Genomic DNA, 10,643 nt, shown 5'->3' on the forward strand with positions numbered 1-10,643 from the left:
AATATAACCAAAAGGTTCAGATCAATTGCTTGTTTACAAAAAAAAAAAAAAAAAAAAAAAAAAACAGCTTATCCATGACAGAACTGATCTGAATTTCAACGGACTTCCCTTGGGTCCAGCATCTGTTACGTGATTATCTATTACGAATCTTATTGGTTCTAAAAGATTGGTCGCTAGTGTCTGTTGTCATATCAGGGCCAATTCTCACTGCCTAATTTGATTTCCTTCGCTTACGTCATCCACTACGATATTTTTTTTTTTTTTTTCCATGGAGTGCCTGGAAGTTTTGAGTTTTACATCCTCTCTACTACCCTTATTAGTTTGCGAAGGAAATACTATAGAAGAAAAGTGTCATAGAAAATTACATTCTGTTGGATGGCAAGTTCACTTTTGGTTTTAGGCCTCATTTCCAATAATACCAACATTTCATTAAAAAAAAAAAAAAAAAAAAAAAAAAAAAAAAAAAAAAAAAAAAACAATTGGTTCAATTAAACGAAGTTAAAAGTTAGTCTACTCTCCATAACGGATTATGAGGCCTCATCCGGCAATTACCTACCCTTTCCCTAAATATATATACCACAACATAATTCTCTCCTGACATAACCTTCTGATTTGCAGAGTCTCGTAATTATTCTGTGCTGTGTGCTGTTGGTGGCGTCAGTTGAAGGTTTTGCCAAAAGACCTCACTCTGGTGGATCGCATGGAGGTAGACCTTCAACCTTCATTGGCGGAGACCCAAGGCCAGCCAACGCAAGCTCTACTGTCGAACCCCCAGTTAACCCCAATAGGAGCTCCTGAGGGTCGCTGTTACTGCTGCATTTGAACCCGAGGCACCCGTGGGGACCAGGCCAGTCGACTGCTCACTTGTCTGTCCAATCTAATTACGGTACATTCTCTTGAAAATGGACCAGTACCTTGTTCCAGCGACTTCAGGTGACCTTGACAAGTGCTGCTTCGACAGGTGCCTGGGACAACACGGGTGCAAGACGCCTCAGCTAAAATGGAAATATTGAAGTAATTACTGATTATGTAGAACCTCTGACTAATAAAATGTTTTCTCAAAGCATTTAATGTTTGCATACATTCAATGATCATGTTCTTGTTCACTTATTTCGCTTTATCTACTCGTCCATTCAGTCTTCCGTTATTTTGTTTGTCTGTTTACTCAATTTCAGTCTTTCAGTGACTTCATCTACTTGAGTCACTCATCATGAATGACTTACTCAGTCTTGGTTTGTTCACTTGTTTTGATCTTCGTATCTTCGTTTCCTTTTTTTTCACTTTTGCGTCTTGGTTTGCTCGTTGTTCTTTTCCTTTCCTGCCGATGTTGCTTCACTGATTCACCCTTGCTTATTATTTATATGAGAATCACTCCCCAGCGTTCATTCATTTGTTCTCTATCTTTTTTATCTTTCGCTTTCCTAAAGACCCACATCTCTCTCTATCTAAACTAATTTCTCAAGCTGTTTCCTTATCATATTATGTTGCCATCTACGCTTATCTTGTTCCTCTCTGTATCTCTCTAGTTAGACCATAATGTCCTCAGATAACCAATAAGGTCCATGATATGTTTCGTTGCCTGACGAAGAAATGCAAGGTTTAGACTACGTCAGATTATTTTCCTGATCTTGGTGATGTCCAACATTACAAAGAAATATTAGAGGCCTTTTAACAGCCTTGCATGTTGATTGCTGAAAAGGTCTTTGGCCGATTTCCTGTATCCTGCCTACTGGCAAGTTTATGCAAATTAATAGTTTAGTAAAAACGGTATCACTATCGCATCTGAAGACTAAATATCTCATTCACAGATTTCCTTGCTATATTTTGACATGATTATTATATTCAGTTTAAAACAGGGAGTTCATTTTCCTTTATTCTTCAAGTAATATAATTATCTTGAAATGCACAGATCTTTGACTAATTCCTTGTTAATTCTGAAGCAAGGTTACGCCAAGATAAAATGAACAGAACAAAATCAGTGTATGTACAATAAACATTTAATAAATGTATAATAATGCCAGAATATATTTGGCATTCCACAAAATAAGATTAAACATAATTGTCAGGAAATTAGCTTATGTATTATGCGTTTATCTATGGTTATACAAAAACAAGTATGTACATACACTTTCACAATATTGCGTTATAACACTTACTATAATGTAATAATCTCAACTAAAGTGTTCTCTCAGACAATTGTTCGAATGAGATGTAATATAACTAACTGAATAGTCACCAACATTAGCAATATAGGTACAACTGCAACGGGAATTCTACTGGTGCATTCATAAATCATGTACGTTGATATACGCATTTGGCAAAAAAAAAAAAAAAAACATATAAATACATATATATAAATATATATAAATAGAAAATCCAGGGTTGGCTGTGATTTTGAAATTATATTAAGCATCATGATTTGTTCCCCAATTATTTTCAGAATTATAAGAAACAAGAAAAAAACGGCACTCATTTTAAAGATTGTCCCTTTTCTACGTATTAAGCTAACGTGTCAACTTTACTATACACAAAAATACTCCTAGTAATAATAAAGGCCATGGAGTTAATGTTACTCGTATAATCATTGAGCTGAGTATATTTTAACATTTTATCCCATAAGGTATTCACTGCTAATCAATCTCTTCAAGATGGACGAAAACGATAACTCGCTTTTCGTTTTCTTTCTTTTTTTCAGTCAAAAGACTCCTGTCCGCCAATCGGTGCTCATTGTTTTATTTTGTTAATTGAGTGGATAGTTTGTGTGTGTGCCGATTTTAACCTTAATATATGGGGTGGGGGAGTGGGAGGTGGAAGAGGTAAAATGGATTTAAATAAAACAACTTATTATAGAGTAAACTTTCAAGTTTTTCTCACTAGATCTTAACTCAAAAACTCTAGATATAATGAGAAAATTGCTCGAAATTGCACAATTACTCGAAATCATAAATGATTATTGTCTTTTCTAAAATGTGACAGATCATACCAGGCTATCAGGGCTTGACAAGCAGTCTCCACTTGCCCTAATATTCATAAAGCATAAAGACAGTTATGCTTTATGTAAAAGATATGGAGTACTGTGCTCTTCTTGGTAAAGTGACAATGAAGTAATTAAACAGAAAAAAACTGTCAACTACAGGAAAAACTGGTATAAAAAGGAAGAGGTAATTATAGAAACCTTAGAGAGTTCTTTGATGGCATAAGCTAGAAAACCATCCTGGACGAAGATAATAACTGATCAATAATAAGAAAAAAAAATGGTGAAGCCTATAAGGAAGTAGACAGATTTGTACCAAAATTGTACCAAAGGCAAGAAATGGCCAAAAGTGGTTCAATGGTAAACGCAAGAAAATGAGAGAAAGCAATAGCACCTTTGGAAGAATCTTTGGAAAAGGTTCAGAAGACATAGATTTTAAGCAGCATACGAAAGATATGAACAATAAAGTAACAAGAATACCCACACTATAAGCGAGTCTAAAATGCAAAGCATATGACCAACACATGTGTAAATTAACTCAAGCTCATCTTTAACTATACGTATAGTAAGACTAAAAGTAGACATTAAATTATCGCATTCAAAGGCAACATTGTTTATACAAAGAAGGAGGAAATGTGAGAAATCCTTAATGATAAATGTCAGTTACTGTTTGGAAACTCGTCACCTTTAAACCTTTATACAAGAGCGGCAACAAGCAAAACCTCCAACCTGTACAATGTGTAAGCTTCTAGAAAAGATAATTCCGAAGCAATAGGTTGAAATACTTGACAGTTACCGGAAGATTACAAGAAAGAGAAGCCTGGCGGATTGTGCATACTTTATATATAAAAAGGCCTTTGATAAGGTGTCACACATGAAAGACTTGTGTTGTGATATAGTTACGTGTTCGTAATGTATTTCCCATCCTCGAGAAACTGTAATGACTTTGATATACTTTACGTTACGAAGTACATTCTATTCTGTTTATTATTTATTATTGTATTTATTATGTAGTTTGATTCATCTATTCTGCATGTACAGAGTATAATCACATATCACTTGCACTCACAATATTTTTTTTTTATAAGAGTTCACTCTAATTCCCACAGTGTTTGCGCAAGAGAGAGATCTTGTTTACGTCCACGTGCAACGCGAACTTTCTTTACTCCTAAGTGTAATGCTATTTTACCCTTAATAACAAACTACGAATAAATAAGTTTCCTTCAGGTTTCTACGAACACTGAAATAAAGGGCGAAACGCATAGGTAGCTATCCTAATATGTCTGCAGAAGACACGGAAAATTCGACCCCTATACCAATACAAGTTTGGAAACTCACTATTAAACACAGCTGACAGGGAAAATAATCATGGAATAATCATAACCAGGAAGATTATTACATCATGTATGAAACCCACAACTGAAAAAAAAAATTATAGACAAACTGGGACGAGTTAAGAGAGGAGCCACCTGATGGCTACGAACTACACGAGGTGTGAACTACAGAAAATAGCACAAATGTATGTTTGTGTATATATATAAATATATATAAACACATAAATATATTTATAAATGTGTATATATATCTATATATATATATGTATGTATATACATATACATATATAAATATATATATTTATATGTATGTATATTCATATGTATATATACATATATACATATACATACATATATATGTGTGTGTGAATATATATGTACATATATATACATATGTATATATATGTATATGAATATATATACATATATAAATATATATATATACAAATACATATGCACATATATATACATATACACATATAAACATGAATTAGATATATACAGATATGCGTATATATACCTACATACATGTTAATGTATATATACACATATTTATGTATGTGTATATATATATATATATATATATATATATAATGCACACACACACACACACACACACACACACACACACATATATATATATATATATATATATATATATATATATATATATATATATATACACACACACACTGTGCGTCTATATATATTCACGCACATAAATATACTGTGTGTGTATATATGTATGTATAAATATATATATATATATATATATATATATATATATATATATATATACTGTGTATGTATGTGTATATATATATACATATATATACACATATGTGTTTGTTTGTTTGTGTGTGCCTGAGTGTGCATGTTTAACTACATGTCACCAAATATGTATGTGTATATAAATGAATAAATAAATAGATAAATATATATATATATATATATATATATGTGTGTGTGTGTGTGTGTGTGTGTGTGTGTGTGTATATATATATATGCATATATATATAACTACATATGTCTGCAAATATATATGTGTATATACATTATGTATATATAGATAGATCCATAGATAGATGTAAGCACACACACACACACACACACACACACACACACACACACACACACACATATTTATATATACATATATATGTAGATACATATAAATATAAATATATATTTACAAATATATTTAAAATACACACACACACACACACACACACACACACACACACACACACACACACACACACACACACACATATATATATATATATATATATATATATATATATATGTATATGTATATATATAATTATAGGAAATTCATATATAAATATATGTAAATATCTATCTATATATCTATATTCTGTGTGTATATATATTTAAAAACACACACACACACACACACACACACACACACACACACACATATATATATATATATATATATATATATATATATATATATATACTGCATATACAGTACTAACATTAGTATTGAGATCACAAATTTACCCAATTTTGGTAGAATATGTATCTCAAAATGTAACGAACTTATTATTCACTAATATTATTTGCGCACGTTATTAAAGACATGATATTAGGAACCAGAATAGCCACCCTTAGCCTTAATCAGTGCAGCAACACGTCTTGACAGACCTCGAATGTACCGGCGTGCCTTTTCCCCGAATCCTGAGTTTGTATGCCATAGCTTTATTAGTCGTTCAGTTAGCTCTACTTTGTTAGTGCATTCTACTTGGCTTATCTCGTCTTCCATGTCTCCATTTAAAGCCAATCAAACACTGTAATACCATGATTATCCAAATGGGTTTTATCCAGATGAATTTTAACACTTTGGGCTGTGTGGCAAAGAGCTGCATCATACATGTAAATGAAATCATTATCTAGAGACTATTTACGTAGTTGGGGTCCAAATATATAACTTGATTTCGTTTTCCTTTTACAATGTCTAATCATCCAGTATCCACGGCAGAGATCACAGACCACACCATCCCCTTGGGAGGGAATTTTACTTGTCACATGTTAGTTATAACACCTCCTTTTGAGAAACAAGGGAATACAAACAAAACCTCCAAACTACCGGATCGCAGGATCCCCACACCAGGTAAGTCTTCTCTTCTGAAACTACAGCATTGACGGAAGCCACGGTTACCCAGGATTAGCAAGAACGTAGGAACGTAAGGAACGACCGCAAGAAAACATCCGCAAGTATTATTGCATACGGGGCTTTCATTGAGCAAGAGACCCAGAGTTTTCAGCAGATTGACCACCGGTTGAGGGATCGTCAGATGTGTAAAAAATCAGGTTTAAGGAAGCAGAATCACTTGAGTTCCTGATTTCCAGTGTCTTGTGCTCAGTATGTTATCCTCGCTTCGTGCCAGGCAGCCGCAACTACATAGATTTCCTCGTTTCAAAGTCGTGTGAACTTATTATTTCAGAAATGCACAAATGTGTTCACGCACGCGGAACTTCAAAACCTATAATACACGGGGGGTGAAACACTAGTGACACAGGGGGTGGAATACACTAGTAACACGGGGTGAAACACACTAGTAACGCGGGGGGGGGGGGTGAAACATACTAGTAAACGGGGGTGAAACACACTAGTAACACGGGGGGTGAGACACACTAGTAACACGGGGGGTGTCATGTCGAACATAGTCACTACACAACACTGCGCACTGTTAGTCACCCATAGTTTGCACTCATAGTTCGTCCGACGCGCTTTCTTTTCTCCCCGCGACGTAGAGGAAGACAAGGAGATGCTGGTGTCTCGAAGTCCCTGGCAGTCCGACGGCCTCGAAGGGTCAGGAGAGCCTCGTCTGCGGGCAAAGAGGGCGGACGATAGTCGTGCCCCGTGCGGTACGCGCGCCTATTCTGCCACGTACACTGTACCTGACAATGCACGTGCCCCACGCTTGTGTTCTGGGCTCGTCCACGCACCCCGGGCCTCTTTGCCGGTACTTTGTGGCGAAACTGGCGGCGCCCAAGGTCCCGAGGATTCGTGGGAGAAGGGTACGTAGACAAAATATCAGTGCCTTTTGTTCAAGCACGCGAGCAAGCCTACAGTCAAAACACTTTATTCCATTAATTACAATGGTTCTTTTTACATAGATTGTGGCATCGTACAGTAATACAGAATAAGTAGAAACAATAGCAAATACATTAGTAGGGGAGATATAGAATAACATGAAATAAAATAAGATGGTCACATCATTAGAAATAGAATAAGATGGTCACATCATTAGAAATAGAGTTACATGGTTTGGCTTTGCATCTAAATGCTTTATGCCAATGACAATTTAAGAGACGCTCCTTTAATTTCATATTGAAGAAATCAGGTTGCAGATGTTTTTACTGTTTTGCGGTAGGTTGTTCCAGATCTTGGGTCCTTGGATTTGCATTTGCCTTGAACCTGTTTCCGTGTATGATGTCTGTTGTGTTACCAATTGTTTGAAGAGGCATTAAACAATGAATTTATGAATGAATATACATGTATCAAATTGACATTTTTGAGGAACTTTTAACCATTTTTTTTTTTTTTTTTTTTTAAGTGGGGGGTTATGTGGTCATGTTTACGTTGCCTATTGCCACTCTTGTGGCAAAGTTTCGTAGTTTCGTAGTTTTTGGCCTTTTTGTATTTGAGTTTGTACTACCCCATATGTTGGGGTAGTAGTTTATAATGCTTAGTGCAAAGGTTTGTACAACAATAATTCTCGTCTCAGCGGGGATTTTGTTTTCTATGTGATTTAGGTTTATCAGTGTGCCCATCACTTTTTGTGAATGTTGTCCATGTGTGTTTCGAAAGTCATGTATCTGTCTATGTGTACTCCTAGATTTCTCACGGAAATGCTTGGTTTGATATAATGGCCTTCAAATTCTATGATTGTGTTTATGGGGATTTTGGCGACGTTTTGCCGACTGCCAATAAAGATGCATTGAGTTTTATCGGGATTTAGTTTGAGGCCGTTGTTGTCAAAATACATCTTTGCTTCTGTAAGAGTCTGTTGCGTATTTCTTATCAATTCATATAAATTGCTTACAGGAGCAACGTGAAGAAACTGAGAGTCATCAGCAGATTGGATAAGGAGACAGTTGTTAGCAATGTTTGATAGATCGTTTATGAATATAGTGAACAAGATCGGGCCTAATATGGAGCCTTGTGGGACACCGAAAGATACTTTTTTAGTTGACGTATTATTACGAATTTTGACTGACTGCGTTCTTGTGGATAGATAACCTCTGAACCAATAGTTGTCTATTCCATGATTTTTAATTTTGTGAAGCAGGATTTTCTGGCTGACACTGTCAAATGCTTTTGACAGATCACACAATGTGACTAGATTTATTTGATTCTTATCTATGTCATCATTAATTTTGTTTGTGATTTTTAGTAAGGCTGTTTCAGTGGATAGCTTACTTCTAAACCCATGTTGCGTTTCGGAAATAAGTCCTCTCTGCTAGCCATTTTCCTTGCTTTGTTCCTCTCAAGGCGACATGCCTACGCTGACCTCGAGTTACCGCTCCTCCCTTTCCCTATTGTTTATTCCTCGGTAATAGCGCCACTATTAATGTGGCCATACTTTCATGCGCGATTTTCCTCCCCGTGTATTTCGTTACGATGCGGTGTCACCACTGATTACATTTTTTAATGTATAACTAATATATAACCAATTAGAATCATTCATCTACTCACACTGACATTCAGGTTAGTTTTAGTCATTTATGTAGTTGCCCAATTAACATTCACGCCTCATTCATTCTTCATCGAAACCTTTATTTTCTTTCTTCCTATTTCCTTCCTTCCCTATTTTCTCCCCATATATATATATATGCATATATATATATGTATGTATATATATGTATATACATATATATATATATATATATATATATATATATATATATGCATATATATGTATATATACATATATATGATTGTGTGTGTGTGTGAATGTATATGTATATATATATATATATATATATATATATATACATATATATATACATATATGTACACACAAATACATGCATACATACATATATGTATATGTGTGTATGTATGTATATTTATATATAGAGAGAGAGAGATATAGATGTAGATATATATGATATATATATAAATATATTATATATAATATATACACTTATATAGATAGACAGATAAATACAGATATATATGACAAATATATATGATATATATATGACAAATATATATGATATATATACATACATATATATCATATATATACCATATATATCACACACACACACACACACACACACATACATATATATGTATCTACATACATACATATATATACATATATGTTTATATACATATTATATATATATATATATATATATATATATATATATATATTCGTATTCATATACATATATACATGAACACACACATTCAAGATTATGTAACTGTTTCCTCAGGTGTTCACATATAACACTAAGTTGACTTTTTAAACGAGTAACGGTGAAAAGTGGTGGCCAGTCCTATTTTTACTTTACCAAAATCAAGTTTTTAGGATAATTTCATTACTTCGTATCAGCAATTGAATTTGAACTTTCAAGTAATATTCACTGAACAACGATCAGCCATTGCACTAAATGTTAACCCCCCACCCCCCTACTCCCCAAAAAAAGAAAAAGAAATGCCGGAAACCTTGATGACGTCACAAGAGGCAATAGGCCAAAGCTGCCACCACGCCAAGGGCTGAATCGACTGATATTTTCTCATTTCTGCTTAACTTGTTGGATTAAGTTTATTTTACCGAAGACAACAAAGGTTTAGTTTTAGAAGCTGAGGTGGAATGGTGTCAGTTTGAGCCAGAATATTGAGAGGTTTCAGTAAGTGAAGTGAGATGGCCAGACACGGGGAAAGAGAGAAGAGCAAAAGTATGAACAAATGAAGGAAGGAGAGAAAGAAAAACAAAGAGAGAGAAAACACGAATGAAAGGTAGAGATAGAGAATGAGAGGAAAATAATCAAGGGTGAGAAGAAATACAAGAGAGAAAGAACGAGTAAATAGGAGAAAGAAAGAGAGTAAATGACTTAATGAATAAAAGAAGAAATAAATACATAAAATGGATGAATGAAGAGAAAAATGAGAAAGCTAAGGAGATAGAGAGCTGTGACGTCATCAAGTGTTTCCATACTCTTCCTCATACTCGAATCGCAGCACTTTGAAGACTGATGCCAAAAATACTCATGATATTTATTCCAGTTGTTCATTAAAATCATCTTGATAGTTATCATCATTACCGCAAACCATGCGAATCCGATGATGG

The 10,643-nt window shown here is 34.3% G+C and overlaps 1 long non-coding RNA gene across 1 annotated transcript in view; it reads left to right on the plus strand.

Annotated features, from left to right (window-relative positions):
* The window catches only part of LOC125024608, a 2,338-nt gene extending 1,272 nt beyond the window's left edge, over window positions 1-1,066 (plus strand). The window contains exon 2 of the long non-coding RNA XR_007114780.1: window positions 619-1,066. This is a non-coding gene — a long non-coding RNA (uncharacterized LOC125024608). The remainder of the gene's footprint in view (window positions 1-618) is intronic.
* Window positions 1,067-10,643: the final 9,577 nt, after the last annotated feature.

The sequence above is a fragment of the Penaeus chinensis genome, chromosome 43 (genome assembly GCF_019202785.1).
Source record: "Penaeus chinensis breed Huanghai No. 1 chromosome 43, ASM1920278v2, whole genome shotgun sequence".
Taxonomy (NCBI): Eukaryota; Metazoa; Arthropoda; class Malacostraca; order Decapoda; family Penaeidae; genus Penaeus; species Penaeus chinensis.